Raw genomic sequence first — 16,769 nt, 5'->3', positions numbered from 1 at the left:
ATGCCCATCCTCAGGGTGAGATGTAGCCCTCAGGATACAGGAGCCACAGAACGACATTCCTCAATGGGCGACTGCGCTTTGAGAGATAGCTTCTCAAACTCACCACCCAAGAAAAGAGAGTCTTTTCTTGATCCCCTGCTCCAAGAATTTTCCCACTGGAAAGTGGATTGGGGGATGGCCTGGTGGGCAGGATTCCTTGCTGAAGTTAATTTTAATTTGTTTTATAGTCCTTAGAGGTGGACTAGATTTTAGAAAACGAAAAGCAGGAGGAAGGGCTTCTAGGGAGAAGCTGCACCAGAGGAAAAATGCAGAGGCGCAGAGGTGCAGGGAGTCAGGAGGGCAAGGCTGGGGAGGTGGGTGGGAACAATGTCAGTCTAAGGAAGCGGATTTGTTCTTCTGACAATTGGGAGCCATTGAAGTTTGGGGGAGGGAAGTAGCATTTACTGATTTTCTGTTAGGTGCTTTACATATGGCAGCCATTTAACCCTGTGAAGGTAGGTATCATCATGCCCATTATACAGACTGAGAAGCTGAAATTTTAAAAAAGAAGTAAATGGCTGTAGTCACACAGCTAGGAAGGGTGAGCACCAGAATTTGAGGCCAATTCTAATGAATTCCAAAGCCTTGTTCTTTCCAGCACAACTTGCTACCTCCCAGGGCAAAATGGTGTATGCATGCTCAAGTGGGAAACTGTAGGTCACATACCTGGGAGTGGGGGCCATGGCGGGTTGTGCAGAAGGAGAGACCAGAACTACCAGCTTCTAATTTCCTCTGTTCTTCCCAACAGGAGGCTCAGAGGCCTCCAATACTAGGAGTGCAAGGCAGTATCCTCCCTTCCTTCTTTTCTCTCATCTTCTCACTCCTGCTGCTATACTGGCTTCCTTCCCCCTCCCCATTATCCAGCCTTTTATCGCTTTCCAAGATGTCTAGGGACAGCCTTCAGTGGCTGGCTCTGTCCTGATAAATAATTTGCATGCATAACACACAGCTGAGTAATGGTGGAGCTGGGCTGGGATCCAGGAAGTTAGAGCTTTTTGCATTGTACTGTTCTTGTGCCAAACATTGTGCCCAGCACATAGTAAGTGCTCAATGAATAGTAACTCTTTTGCTTCAGGAGCTAATGTCCATCATACTGGAGGTTTAGATTTTTAGAGCCTGAAGATGCATTTGCCCACACTTCCCTTTGGAAGCAGCTCTTGTCACTTGTCAGATTTCAGCCTTTTCCAGAAGTAGGAGGACTAAGGCTTCCCAGTGTCTGCAGCTTAGGCTGGGGAGGCTGCGGCCAAAGGGTCTGGCCCCCATAGAAAGAGGTGGCCCAGCCTCAGCTCTGGCAGCCTCTCCAAAGAGTGAGGCCCTGGCTGCTTTGCATGCAGGATGAAGGCTCCTCTGGTCAATTTGCTTTCACTAATGTCAGGCCCCTGCGGCGCTGTCGTTGGTTGCATAGCAACTGGCCGAGCAGCGCGGCAGAGGTGGCCATGCATAAAAGATGACACATGATGGTGGGGCACCGGGTGACGATTTGCAAATTTAGATACAGTCGCAGCAGGAATATGAACTGGGCACTCGACAGGCATGGGGGTGGGTGGCTCTCTTTGTCTCCTCCCATCTCATTCAGAAAGCCAGGTTCCCACTGTATTTACAGAGGTCTGGGGAAAGGGAGCAGAAGTGGGGAAGTGTGGCTTGACTTCAATCCCCAGAAAGCCAGGGGCTGGGCTGAAGGGGAAAAGGGGAAGTGAACAGTATGGGCAGCATGGACAAACAGAGGCCTCAGGGTGCCCTGAGGACCCCTCCCACAGATTCCTCCAACCTTGTGGAAGGCTGATGAAAGCAGCTGGTCTGAACACCCCTCCTCTGCCAGTGGGTCTTCTCTTTGCCTCTCCTGACAGCTGCAGGGAGAAGATATGTGCTGGACTTGGAGTCTTCAGGCCTGGGTTCAAGTCCTAGTTCTGCCATTTCCTGATATTGGGTACTGCAGCAGGTGACTTTAAATCACATTCAATTCAATCTAACTAATACCAATTAAGCACCTACTATGAGCCAGGCACTGACCTAGGGGCTGGGGACACGACCTTATAAAATACAGTCCCTGTCCTTGAGGAGCCCTCAGTGTTGTGGGAAAAACAGATATTCAGATGATGAGATTATACTTTAATGCACTGAATGCAAAAGTAGCAGACTAGGGAGGGGGCAACTTCTGCTCTGAGTTTTAAAGGTAATATAGGGACTGGCTAGGAAGGCAAGGAATGGAGGAAAGTGTCCCAGACAAAGGAAACAACATAGACAAAGGCACATAGGTGAGAACCAGAATGTATTCTCAGCAGGAGGTGAAGGGAATTTAAAGGTGTTGATGTGGCCAGAGAGTAAAATTTAGTGCCTCAGGCTCAATGAGGACATGCCTGGGAATCTCCTAAGGTCCTCATAGATGCTTGGTTTATCCTTCTACCCACCTGCCACCCTCACCATCTGAAGAAGTAGTAAACCATTCAGTAATCAATGGCCACCTTGAAGGATCTGGAAATCCATCCAACCCAAACTCCTTATTTTAGAGAGGAGGGAGAATACCCAGAGAAGAGGGTGAGCTGTCAGAGGCCTCTCGTTTACCTAGGTGGGGACAGAGGAGGGAGAAGAGGAGATAGCAGTGAGTAGGGCAGTAGGGTACCTGTCAATGTGGATTCTGAGATTCTCTTACGATGGGAACACAGTGATTTCATGAATAGAGACAGTTTCCTTCAGGAAGAGCTGATCTGGGGAACAACTCTAGTGCAAATACCATCTTCAAATGTAAACTCTCTGAGGGCAGGGACATTTTTCCCTCTTTGACAGCAACAGCCCTAGGTCCTTGCTGAATAGCTATTGAATGAATTAATTGCTCAGGGCCTTGACGCCATATGTGTGTGTGTGTATATATATATATATATATATATATACACATATATACACACACACACACACACACACACACATATATATATACACACACACACACATACATATTTGAGACAGGATCTCACTTTGTCACTGGCAGGAGTTAAGAGGTGTGGTCATGGCTCACTGCAGACACAAACTCCTGGGCTGAAGCAATTTTCCTGTCTCAGCTTCCTGAGTAGCTAGGACTGCAGATGCACACCACTACACCCAGCGAATTTTAAACTTTTTTGTAGAGATGGAGCCTCACTGTTGTCAAGGCTCATCTCAAACTCCTGGCCTCAAGCGATCCTCCCACCTTGGCTTCCCAAGACACCCATTCTTTTATTTCATCCTCCCCAAATCTCTAAGGTAGGTATTGTATCTCCATTTTTTTCAGATGAGAGAACAGCTCAGAGAGGAGCTGTAACTTGCCCAAATCACACTCAGCCTCAGATCTTACCCCATTTTCTGATTCATGATGCCATGTCCTTGTCCTTCCACAGCTCAGACTTCTATTCTGGGGTGAATTTGGGGTAATCGTGACAATGACAACAGACAAAATTACTGATGCTGGGAGCAGCAAGTTGGGCTTGGAGGCCATTGCTAAGCTGTAAAAGAAGTGATTTGACTATAAACTTTGCCTGGGCCTCCCTGAACAGGATCACATACCACAGTGGAAGCTCTGACAGGCAAGGTGGCTTCGCTCATGCCCCATCGTACTTTTTCATCATTCTTTAGAACCATGGAGGAGTTCAAATACCAGCTCAGACACTTACTTGCTAGATGACCTCAGGTAATTCATTTTGCCTCTATTTCTCAGTTTCCTTTTTAGTTAAATAAGGACACTGCTAGCATCCACCTTATGGACTTGTTGTGAAAAGTAAATAAATTCATATATGTGAAGTCTTAGAACAGTGCCTGACATACGGTAAGTGCTTAATAAAAGTTTGACATTATACCGAAAACATAATAATAATTATTGGAGCAGAGAGGAGAAATGCAATTCAGCTTAGGATAGGAGTTGGAAGATGGAGGATGGAAAAAGGCCTCCTAAACAATCTGATGAGTTGAGTCTAGAAAGACCTAGAAGTTAGCCAGTCTAAGAAGTAGAGAGGAAGGGTATTCCAGACTGGGGGAACAGTGGTTGCTAAACCTCAGAGGCTCCAACCCTTTATTTGGAAACTGAGATGCAGAGACGGTAACTCACCTGTTGAAGATCATGTGGCAAGCATTAGCAGAGCCAGGCTGGCCTTCAGGCTTCGGGCTTAAGGGGAGAGATCTGGATACCCCAGGGGGCAAGGTCTGCAGATGAACATGGCCTCATGCTTTCTCTGCTGGGCTTATGTCTAAAGGGTACAAGGCTGGGAAGGTAGACAGGTGAGGCAGACCTTCTCCAATGTCCAGGGGACCAGTGGGGAAGCCAGATCCTGCCTGACTTTTGAGCTTCCAACTGGAGAAAGGGGACCAGGGACCCTCAGTGGGGCTAGTGGGCTGGCGGGCTGGTGCCTTGAGCCTCTGGAAGCTGAGGGGCTCACTGGGCTGCTGAGAAAACTAGTAAAGCCCCAGATCCTGGTGAGGATGTGTGATCTGCATTATTGATAGATCTGGAATCTGTGTGGTAGCACATGCCTAGCCTGTGTAAGGAGCCCAGAAGAGGCAAATGCCTCCACAATTCACATCCTCTAGTGTGGGGCCCATGCATTTCCAATGGCCTTTCCATCCTTTATGTGCTGTGGCATCTGTGAGGGGCTGGCTGAGGATCATCACTCCTTTCCTGAGAACGCCCATGGAGGGTCCCTGGGTGAGGCCTTGACTGACATGAGCCCAAGAATTTTGGTTCTGACATCTGAAGACAAGACAGATTCTCTCTTAAGATGTGCTCTGGTTGCTCTTGGGAGGTATGAATCATGGTGGCCATGGGGCCTAGTAGCCTCTTGGGGACAATTGCTACAGTCTAGAGAAATGCCTGAAGATTCAAATCCCTGACCTACTGCCTCCTGGGTGTCTGACCTTGGCCAAGTTACTTAACCTCCTCCCTTTCCTCAGTCATACAATGGGGATAGTAACAGCACCAACCTCAGGATTATTCAGAAGATTAAAAGAGGCTGTACATATAAAACATTTGGCAAATAAATGAACTGACACAAAGGAAATGCCCAATGTGAGCTATTTAGTAGGGTTTCAAATTTAACTCACATTCCAACTCAAATCTGCAGAAAGAATGTTTTTTTTTTTTTTTTTTTTTTTTGACGATCTGGCCTTCCTTCTGAGCCTCCTCTCTTGCTTTTAGTTCTGGTCAGGATAAAATTCTGGCCTTTTTTTAAATGTCAGAGGCTGAATATTACTTTATCTTTCTCTTGGAATCCTTTTTGAAAGATTCTCAACTTCATGCTAGTTAGATGGGGCAAGACTCATGTACTTGGGGATGCAAAAGAGAATAATGCTTTATTAATTTCCAAAATATTCCCTCTGCTACTTTTTTATTATCCTAATAATGATGCAGGGCCCCGTCACCCAGTTCAGGTTGTAGTTTGGATTGCAGTATGTCTTACATCCCAAGGCCAGAAAAAGGCATGGGCTGTCCAGGGAGGGACTGCCACAGTAGGCCCCTCAAGGGCACCTCCCTGCACTTGCAGAGGCAGCTAGTCACAGAAGCCCTCCCTCCAAAGGGGCCCCTCATCTCTACACTGTTCTGTCTCTACCCACCACTGCCATTGTGCCAAGGGAACCTGCTATCTCCTCAGATTCCAGCCACCTGACTACAAGTGGCAGCCCCTGTCTGATCCTTAGAGCACTTTTCAGAGACTTCTGCCAAGAACAGTTAGCAGAGAAAAGCAGCATCTCTAGGGGCTTGTGTTGTATCTCTTTATATATTTAAAAAACTTCACAAAACAAAAAGCGAGAAAATCACTCTCTTCTCTCCTGGAGACTATTGTTTGGATCAGCATCCAACTGTCTTTTGCCCACCACCCACAGAACCCAGATTTACAGTCAGGTGGAGAGTCTCAGAGGGCTTAGGAGGAGTGACCCCCAGGGTCCACCCAGTGATGCCACCACTGGCCTGGCCTGGCCTTGGCCCTGAGGAATCAGTCTGCAGCTATCTAGAACTCCTGTCTGCATACTGCTCCTTCCCATATGTCTGTAGCTCTGGTCCAGACAGTGGCTGGAGGGGCTCTGGGCCACCCTGGCCCACTGAAGTGTAGAATGACCAGTACAGGATTTTAGATGGTTTAAGGTGACTTCTAGCAAGATACCAAACCTCTCCATACGTGAGTCTCCTCTCCCTAAAATGGAAATAATGCTATACTATCTAGGGTTAGTAAAAGAATTAAATGAGTTGATTTTTAAAAAGTTTTTAGAACAGCCTCTGACACATAGTATGTGCTATGTAAATGTTTGCTAAATAAATAAAATGCGAAGATCATAGCATTACACAGCACTGACTCACAAGTGCAAAAGTAGTTTCCATTTAACTCTTCTTTCAATCTGTCTGATTACATCAAGAGGTGCTCACACCTCAGTTCTGCACTAATATGTCTTGAGCACCTCTCTAACATGCTTTTCCCCAAATAGGGGCAGGTTTCAGACTCAGGGCCTCTGGCAGGCAAGGACTGCTCTAGAATTTAGTAATTTTGTTTTATTTTCAGTGCAATTAATTTTACATTTGCTTTTTCTTCTTAGTATGTAATATTGGCTTTCCATTTATGATAGAAGTGATATAAAACTCATTTAAGATCTAAATTGAGGAAATTTAAAGAAAAACAAAGTAAATAATGATATCGGTGACTTATGGTCATGGCAAAAGCTGACTTTGGGAAATGAATCCCAGAAGCTAGGGAAACACACACACACACACACACACACACACACACACACACACAATCTCTAAAGAGAGGACTCCCTGCACTGGCACAATCCCAAATGGGCCTGAGATACTGATTTTTGATCTACTTTGTGGAGTGTCTCTCCTTGCTTCCATCCCTCTGTCCCACATGGGCCCAGCCTAGCTGACACCACCTTCATGGTGCCCAGTGCATGTGGTCCAGCCCTCCAGACATGCACTAAGCTGGTGCCTCTTAAGGTTCTGCCACTGCAGAGGCCTCTCTCCCCTCACTCTCTCTCCCCTCACTCTCTCTCTCTCTTTTAATCTTCCTGCCTGGCAGAGTGGCTGTAAATTACCACATTAATTTCCAAATCAAGCCAAGTTCCATAGTAACGGACCAGCTCCCATCAAGACCTGAAAAGATTCATTAGGAAGTTGATTCGCTAAGTGCCTTCAACTTACTCCTTCAAAACAACAGCTGCATTTACCCAATTCTGATAGCTCTACAGGGGTGGGGGCTCCAAGTGGCTGTGATCCTGACACGGAGTGAGTCCTTGATCAGGAAGGGTGGGAAAGTCAGGGGATTTCAGGAGCAGTGGAATGTAGGCCCCAGGTGGCCATCAGAAATCTGGGTACTTCAGTGAGGGGGATGCTGATCTGCCTGTGCCCCTGGAGAACTCCTGGATGCCTATTCCGTTTGTTCTACTTGTGGGCAGACTTGTTAAACCTGCTGGAGAGGTAGCTGGGGAATGTCTCGGGGACTGGTGGGCCCTGGGACACTGGAACTTTGTGGAGTGTCTCTCCTTGCCTCAATCCCTCTGTCCCACATGGGCCAAGCCCATGTTGGAACTGTGGCTATGGCGCAATAAGTAGGGGTTGCAGGCCACCCCAATCTCTTTATGCTAAGGGGAAGGACTGAGAAGCCAGGGAACATATTTCATGGTTGAAAGGGTTCAGTAAAAATATTTCTCTATAAGGTTCAGGTAATTTTCTATGTAAACTGTCCCCAACAGGGTATTCTTTGGAAAACTCCGTCTTCTCATATATAAAATGGGGACAATAATACTTTCTCACAGGGTTGCCATGAGGTCTGAATGGGACAATGTATGAAGAGTACTTAGTACAGTGCCTGGCATGAAGTTAGCTCTCTTTATCTGTGATGCTGATGATAGAGTGATGATTCAAAGTTCACATTTCTGTCAACAGCAACACTATCTACCTATTGATCCATCTGTCTCCCTTGGCATTCCTTCATTCAGCAAGTGGACAGATCCTGAAGGTGCCTCTTCCTAAGCATCTCTCTGTTCTACCACCAGCTCATCTTCCCCCTGCCCTAGTGAGGCTGTTGTCAGCTTTTGTTTGTTTGTTTCTGAGATGGAAACAGGCTGGAGTGCAGTGGCGTGATCTCAGCTCACTGCAAGCTCCGCCTCCTGGGTTCACGCCATTCCCCTTCCTCAGCCTCCCAAGTAGCTGGGACTACAGGCTCCCACCACCACGACTGGCTAATTTTTTTTTTTTTTGTATTTTTAATAGAGACGGGGTTTCACCCATTTGGATGCTAACTGATGTCCCTGCCCCAGTCAGAGCTGAGAGAGACAAGTGAGGCAATTTCTCCTCCTTTCCCCCTCCTTTCTTTCCCCTAAGGAGCAATGGTTAAGGTTGAGGCTCTTGAGTGGCTAAAGCTCTAAAGAAGACAGACATGGAGTCTCATCAGGATTCACCATTCACTCACTGTGTGATTCTAAGTAGGGGACTTGACTTCTCTGAGCCTACATTTTCTCATCTGTAAAACTGTATGATGTTTCTTCTCACCTTATGAAATACTGTGAGGTTAAATGAGATTGTGTTGGTGAATTGGTTAGCCCAGGGTCTGGTCCAGAATAAATGTTAGCTACTGTGTCCATTTTCCAGGGCCAGGCCTTGTGTTGAGCCCTGGGGCTCAGAGCTGGGTGCAACTTACACCCTGCCTTCCAGGTGCTCACTTGCAGATGGGAGAGATGGACATCTGAAGGCGTAATCATAACTTGAGGCACCAGAGGCGGTAGGGGGCTCTCCAGGAAGACTTCCTGAAGGAGGCCACACAGACTGGAAGGATTGGCCATGTGGCATAGCAGGATAGGAATTGCACATGAGCAGAGATACTCAAACTAGTTCCAAACACACTCTGAGGCCAAGGCCCTGGGCCCAAGTTTCCTGCAGAAACCTGAAGAGTGTGTAGTCAGAGGTCAGCTGGCCAGGCCAATATGCCTGTAAAAACCAAGGCTCAGGACCAAGGTGATCATTTTGAAATGGGGTTGTGGGTCAGTGGCGCAGGACTCGGGACTGCCCCTGGGGAAAACTGAGGCAGAGACAAGTGGGAAGGATCACCCTACCAGGAAGAGAACCAAGGTGCAGCCATGCCTGGAAGAGCTCCCTTTTTGATAGCGCCTAGTTTGGGGATAGCAATTTCCTAGCAGTTTCCTGTCTGTGCTGAAACAGCTTCAAGCCAGTGTGCAGGCTCCCCGGCAGCTGCCCAAAGGCGAGGTCTTCCTGATGGCATTTGTATTTGCACTACACATTCCTGCAGCCTGTTGGGCGGGGGTGGGGAGGGCTTGTTTTAATTTGGCAGAAATTAATAAGTCTGAGTGGAGAGACATCACACATAGGGCTGAACATGGCATTGTCACCTCTTCTAATTTGTTAGACAATACAGCCCTGCTGCAGCTTCCAGTGTAGATGAGGAAAAATAAGCACATGTATATTAATGACTTTAAAAGATTTCTATTTATCCAAGCGTGTCTTTCTTTTTATTCAGCATATTATCAGATCAATGATTAGTCCCCATACATTTTAATAACTAGAGTTTTCACTTACGATTGTCTTTCATAATTTTGCATTTATGTTTGACAAGTTCAGGAACTTGTTCAGTTTGAAAAGGGAAGAAGAAAGTCAGGGATGGTTTCTTCTTGTGTTGTGGTGTCTCAAATCTAAAAGAGCAGGGAAGATGTGAACTGAGAGGGGCTCACCAAAATCCTGGACTGTTTGTGTTCTGGGTGGTCCTAACCTCAGGGATGTGTGTGTCGGGGTGGGAGCAGGGGATTGGATTCTTCATTATTCGCTGTTTTTAAAATGTTGTAATTAGCAATAAGCCCTGCTCAGAAAGGAGATCTAGTGGGGGAAGGTGGGAGCTGTTTCACATGCTGCAGCCAGCTAAGCATCTTCAACAGGCATTTTACCAATTATAACAAATGTACCACACTCATACATGAGGCTAATAATAGGGGAAGACAGAAGAAACAATTAGATGCAATAAAAATGATAAAGGGGTTATCACCACCAATTCCACAGAAATATAAACTACCACCAGAGAATTCTGTAAACACCTCTACGCAAATAAACTAGAAAATCTAGAAGAAATGGATGAATTGCTGGACACATATATCCTCCCAAGACTAAACCAGGAAGAAGTTGAATCCCTGAATAGATGAATAACAGGCTCTGAAATTGAGGCAATAATTAATAGCCTACCAACCAAAAAAAGTCCAGAACCAGACGGATTCACAGCCGAATTCTACCAGAGGTACAAGGAGGAGCTGGTACCATTCCTTCTGAAACTATTCCAATCAATAGAAAAAGAGGGAATCCTCCCTAACTCATTTTATGAGGCCAGCATCATCCTGATACCAAAGCCTGGCAGAAACACAACAAAAAAAGAATTTTAGACCAATATCCCTGATGAACATCGATGCAAAAATCCTCAATAAAATACTGGAAAACTGAATCCAGCAGCACATCAAAAAGCTTATCCACCACGATCAAGTTGGCTTCATCCCTGGGATGCAAGACTGGTTCAACATATGCAAATTAATAAACATAATCCAGCATATAAACAGAACCAAAGACAAAAACCACATGATTATCTCAATAGATGCAGTAAAGGCCTTTGACAAAATTCAACAGCCCTTCATGCTAAAAACTCTCAAAAAACTAGGTATTGATGGGCGTATCTCAAAATAATAAGAGCTATCTATGACAAACCCACAGCCAATATCATACTGAATGGGCAAAAACTGGAAGCATTCCCTTTGAAAGCTGGCACAAGACAGGGATGCCCTCTCTCACCACTCCTATTCAACACGGTGTTGGAAGTTCTGGCCAGGGCAATCAGGCAGGAGAAAGAAATAAAGGGGATTCAATTAGGAAAAGAGGAAGTCAAATTGTCCCTGTTTGCAGATGACATGATTGTATATTTAGAAAATCCCATCGTCTCAGCCCAAAATCTCCTCAAACTGATAAGCAACTTCAGCAAAGTCTCAGGATACAAAATCAATGTACAAAAATCACAAGCATTCATATACACCAATAACAGACAAACAGCCGAATCATGAGTGAACTCCCATTCACAATTGCTTCAAAGAGAATAAAATACCTAGGAATCCAACTTACAAGGAACGTGAAGGACCTCTTCAAGGAGAACTACAAACCACTGCTCAACAAAATAAAAGAGGACACAAACAAATGGAAGAACATTCCATGCTGATGGATAGGAAGAATCAATATCGTGAAAATGGCCATACTGCCCAAGGTAATTTATAGATTCAATGCCATCTCCACCAAGCTACCAATGACTTTCCTCGCAGAATTGAAAAAACTACTTAAGTACATACGGAACCAAAAAAGAGCCCGCATTGCTGAGACAATCCTAAACCCTAAGAACAAAGCTGGAAGCATCCCGCTACCTGACTTCAAACTCTACTACAAGGCTACAGTAACCAAAACAGCATGGAACTGGTACCAAAACAGAGATATAGACCAATGGAACAGAACAGAGCCCTCACAAATAATGCCACATATCCACAACCATCTGATCTTTGACAAACCTGACAAAAACAACAAATGGGGAAATGATTCCCTATTTAATAAACGGTGCTGGGAAAAGTGGCTAGCCATATATAGAAAGCTGAAACTGGATCCCTTCTTTACACCTTATACAAAAATTAATTCAAGATGGATTAAAGACTTAAATGTTAGACCTAAAACCATAAAAACCCTAGAAGAAAACCCAAGCAATACCATTCAGGACATGGGCATGGGCAAGGACTTCATGTCTAAAACACCAAAAGCAATGGCAACAAAAGCCAAAATTGACAAATGGGATCTCATTAAACTAAAGAGTTTCTGCACAACACAAGAAACTACCATCAGAGTGAACAAGCAACCTACAGAATGGGAAGAAATTTTTACAATCTACCCATCTGACAAAGGGCTAATATCCTGAATCTACAAAGAGCTTAAATAAATTTACAAGAAAAAAATCAAACAACCCCTTCAAAAAGTGGGCAAAGGATATGAACAGACACTTCTCAAAAGAAGACATTTATGCAGCCAACAGACACATGAAAACATGCTCATCATCACTGGCCATCAGAGAAATGCAAATCAAAACCACAATGAGATACCATCTCACACCAGTTAGAATGGCGATCATTAAACAGGCAGGAAACAACAGGTGCTAGAGAGTATGTGGAGAGATAGGAACACTTTTACACTGTTGGTGGGACTGTAAACTAGTTCAACCATTGTGGAAGACAGTGTGGCGATTCCTCAGGGATCTAGAACTAGAAATACCATTTGACCCAGCCATCCCATTACTGGGTATATACCCAAAGGATTATAAATCATGCTGCTATAGAGACACATGCACACAAATGTTTATTGTGGCACTATTTACAATAGCAAAGACTTGAAACCAACCCAAATGTCCAACAATGATAGACTGGATTAAGAAAATATGGCACATTCAACAACCCTTCATGCTAAAAACTCTCAATAAATTAGGTATTGATGGGACGTATCTCAAAATAATAAGAGCTGTCTACGACAAACCCACAGCCAATATCATACTGAATGGGCAAAAACTGGAAGCATTCCCTTTGAAAACTGGCACAAGACAGGGATGCCCTCTCTCACCACTCCTATTCAACATAGTGTTGGAAGTTCTGGTCAGGGCAATCAGGCAGAAGGAAGTAAAGGGTATTCAATTAGGAAAAGAGGAAGTCAAATTGTCCCTGTTTGCAGATGACATGATTGTATATCTAGAAAACCCCATTGTCTCAGCCCAAAATCTCCTCAACTGATAAGCAACTTCAGCAAAGTCTCAGGATACAAAATCAATGTGCAGAAATCACAAGCATTCATATACACCAATAACAGACAAACAGAGACCCGAATCGTGAGTGAACTCCCATTCACAATTGCTTCAAAGAGAATAAAATACCTAGGAATCCAACCTACAAGGGATGGGAAGGACCTCTTCAAGGAGAACTACAAACCACTGCTCAATGAAATAAAAGAGGATACAAACAAATGGAAGAACATTCTATGCTCATGGGTAGGAAGAATCAATACCGTGAAAATGGCCATACTGCCCAAGGTAATTTATAGATTCAGTGCCATCCCCATCAAGCTACCAATGACTTTCTTCACAGAATTGGAAAAAACTAAAGTTCACATGGAACCAAAAAAGAGCCTGCATTGCCAAGTCAATCCTAAGCCAAAAGAACAAAGCTGGAGGCATCACGCTACCTGACTTCAAACTATACTACAAGGCTACAGTAACCAAAATAGCATGGTACTGGTACCAAAACAGAGATATAGACCAATGGAAGAGAACAGAGCCCTCAGAAATAATGCCACATATCTGCAACTATCTGATCTTTGACAAACCTGACAAAAACAAGCAATGGGGAAAGGATTCCCTATTTAATAAATGGTGCTGAGAAAACGGGCTAGCCATATATAGAAAGCTGAAACTGGATCCCTTCTTTACACCTTATACAAAAATTAATTCAAGATGGATTAAAGACTTAAATGTTAGACCTAAAACCATAAAAACCCTAGAAGAAAACCTAGGCAATCCCATTCAGGACATAGGCATGGGCAAGGACTTCATGTCTAAAACACCAAAAGCAATGGCAACAAAAGCCAAAATTGACAAATGGGATCTAATTAAACTAAAGAGCTTCTGCACAGCAAAAGAAACTACCATCAGAGGGAACAGGCAACCTACAGAATGGGAGAAAATTTTTGCAACCTACTCATCTGACAAAGAGCTAATATCCAGAATCTACAATGAACTCAAACAAATTTACAAGAAAAACAAACAACCCCATCAAAAAGTGGGCAAAGGATATGAACAGACACTTCTCAAAAGAAGACATTTATGCAGCCAAAAAACACATGAAGAAATGCTCATCATCACTGGCCATCAGAGAAATGCAAGTCAAAACCACAATGAGATACCATCTCACACCAGTTAGAATGGCGATCATTAAAAAGTCAGGAAACAACAGGCGCTGGAGAGGATGTGGAGAAATAGGAACACTTTTACACTGTTGGTGGGACTGTAAATTAGTTCAACCATTGTGGAAGTCAGTGTGGCGATTCCTGAAGGATCTAGAACTAGAAATAGCATTTGACCCAGCCATCCCATTACTGGGTATATACCTAAAGGATTATAAATCATGCTGCTATAAAGTTACATGCACACATATGTTTATAGCGGCACTATTCACAATAGCAAAGACTTGGAACCAATGTAAATGTCCAACAATGATAGACTGGTTTAAGAAAATGTGGCACACATACACCATGGAATACTATGCAGCCATAAAAAATGATGAGTTCATGTCCTTTGTAGGGACATGGATTAAACTGGAAACCATCACTCTCAGCAAACTATCACAAGGACAAAAAACCAAACACTGCATGTTCTCACTCATAGGTGGGAATTGAACAATGAGAACACATGGACACAGGAAGGGGAACATCACACACCAGGGACTGTTGTGGGGTGGGGGGAGGGGAGAGGGATAGCATTAGGAGATATACCTAATGCTAAATGACGAGTTAATGGGTGCAGCACACCAACATGGCACATGGATACATATGTAACAAACCTGCACGTTGTGCACATGTACCCTAAAACTTAAAGTATAATAATAATAAAATTAAAAAAAAGATCTTTATTTTTAAGAATTAAAAAAAAAAGAAAATGTGGCACATGTACACCATGGAATACTATGCAGCCATAAAAAAGGATGAGTTCATGTCCTTTGCAGGGACATGGATGAAGCTGGAAACCATCATTCTGAGCAAACTATCACAAGGACAGAAAACCAAACACCACATGTCCTCACTCATAGGTGGGAACTGAACAATGAGAACCCTTGGACACAGGGTGGGGAACATCACACACTGAGGCCTGTTATGGGGTGGGGGGAGGGATAGTATTAGGAGATATACCTAATGTAAATGACGAGTTAGCGGGTGCAGCACACCAACATGGCTCATGCATACATATGTAACAAACCTGCATGTTGCACACATGTACGCTAGAACTTAAAGTATAAAAAAAAATAATAGGGGAAATCGTGTGGAGATGGGGTAAGGATATATGCGAAATATGTGCTTTCTGCTCATTTTTTTCTGTAAACCTAAGTAAACTCTTCTGAAAAAGAAGAGAAAGAGATTTTAGTCTCCCACACTTCTAACTTTGAGTTCCTTTGTCTTTCAGGAAAGGCCGTTGTCACAGTGGTGGAGGGAGGCACCTGATTTCCTTGACACCTACTTTACACCAGGTACTTTTTGTATTGCCATTGAACCTGTGACCACCTTGTTCAGCAGGTATTATTATTCTGCCTTACAGAAGGGGGGCACATGAGTCACACCGGGTCGCACAGCTGGGAGGGCTCTGAACTTGGCTTGCCTGATTCTGTGTCTGTGCTCCTTTACTGCATCCCACTCCCGCGCCTTCATGCCACTTCTTTCCACTCTTCTATTATGACGCAGCACATGAGTAATTTCTCCCAGGAAGCCTCCCCGGCTCCTCAGGTTTCCTCTGTGGCCTCCACACCACTGTGCTTCCCTCTGTCATGGCACCGATCTGTGCTACGGGAGTGTAGATCCATAATGCTCTGTGTCTGTACCAGTGGGTTGTCATCCTCTGTTGACATGATGTCTCTCCCATTAGAATCTGAGCTCCTCGGGGTGAGGACTCTACTTGTTTATCTTTGCATTTTCAGGCCTTGAAAATAAATATCTGTGGTAGAAAGAAAGGGAGGGAAGAAAGGAGACTGATAAGGAAAGAAGAATGAATTTATACTAAAATAAATTGAGCAGATTGTAAAGTTTTAGACTTTCTTGATGCAAAATATTCAGGATGAATAGAGAAGCTTCATTTCTCTTTCTCCATCTCCCTCTTTTTAGTTTTTATGAGTGTGAAGGTTTTAATTTATTATTAAAGGCATATTATTATTTTTTAAAGAACTAGATGCTCTAAGCAAGGCAAAGAAGGCTAAGACATATCTTTATTTTCTCAGACCTTATCATGGAGCTTGAGAGAAACGTATATAGGATATTGTAAATAACTAAATAAGGAAGCTTATTTTTAAGAAGGAGGGGGAATGGGAGATTTATTTATTAAGCATCTGCAACCAGCCAGGAGCTGAAGTAAGTATTTTGCATACATTATCTCATTCAATCCTCACACTTGTGCAGTGGGCATGACAGCCCCCATTTTATAAATAAGGAGACCGAGACTCAGGTTCGGGGAACCAAATGACTCACAGAACTAGCTGGTAAGGAATATGGGTCAGAGGGCTCCCAGATTTGTCAATTTCCCAAAGCTTATTCTCGGTCAAGTTCCCAAATGAAGAGACCAGTCAACACATATGGGTTCCCAGGGACAGTAGTGGTGGGGAGAAGATACTCTGCTGGTCCTCACCTGCTAGCCTGCTCAGCTGCCAGCCCCAAGGCTCTCTTGCATTGCCCAGGCCCTGAGCCATCCTGAAGCTGGCAGGATGGCTTTGGGCTTAGCCTCAATAGTGGGTGGCTTCTGGAATTAGGCTCACAGTCTGAGCCTGGCATGTTGGATGCCTGCTGGGAGCTCTCTGATCCATATCCTCCTTTCTTGGTGGTGGCCCAGTAGATGCTTGCTGCAGTTTCCCTGATAGACCTCCAGTGTCCTAAAGAGGCCTCAGCTTTGCCCTCAGCCTGCTTG

At 44.3% G+C, this 16,769-nt stretch overlaps 1 long non-coding RNA gene across 1 annotated transcript in view; it reads left to right on the top strand.

Annotated features, from left to right (window-relative positions):
* LOC131384043 (uncharacterized) overlaps positions 1 to 15,348 on the top strand; it is an 88,020-nt gene extending 72,672 nt beyond the window's left edge. Inside the window, exon 4 of the long non-coding RNA XR_009214532.1 lies at positions 15,285 to 15,348. This is a non-coding gene — a long non-coding RNA (uncharacterized LOC131384043). The remainder of the gene's footprint in view (positions 1 to 15,284) is intronic.
* Positions 15,349 to 16,769: the final 1,421 nt, after the last annotated feature.

This window comes from Hylobates moloch, unplaced genomic scaffold, assembly GCF_009828535.3.
Source record: "Hylobates moloch isolate HMO894 unplaced genomic scaffold, HMol_V3 SCAFFOLD_8, whole genome shotgun sequence".
Taxonomy (NCBI): Eukaryota; Metazoa; Chordata; class Mammalia; order Primates; family Hylobatidae; genus Hylobates; species Hylobates moloch.
This window is presented reverse-complemented; position numbering and strand designations above follow the sequence as displayed.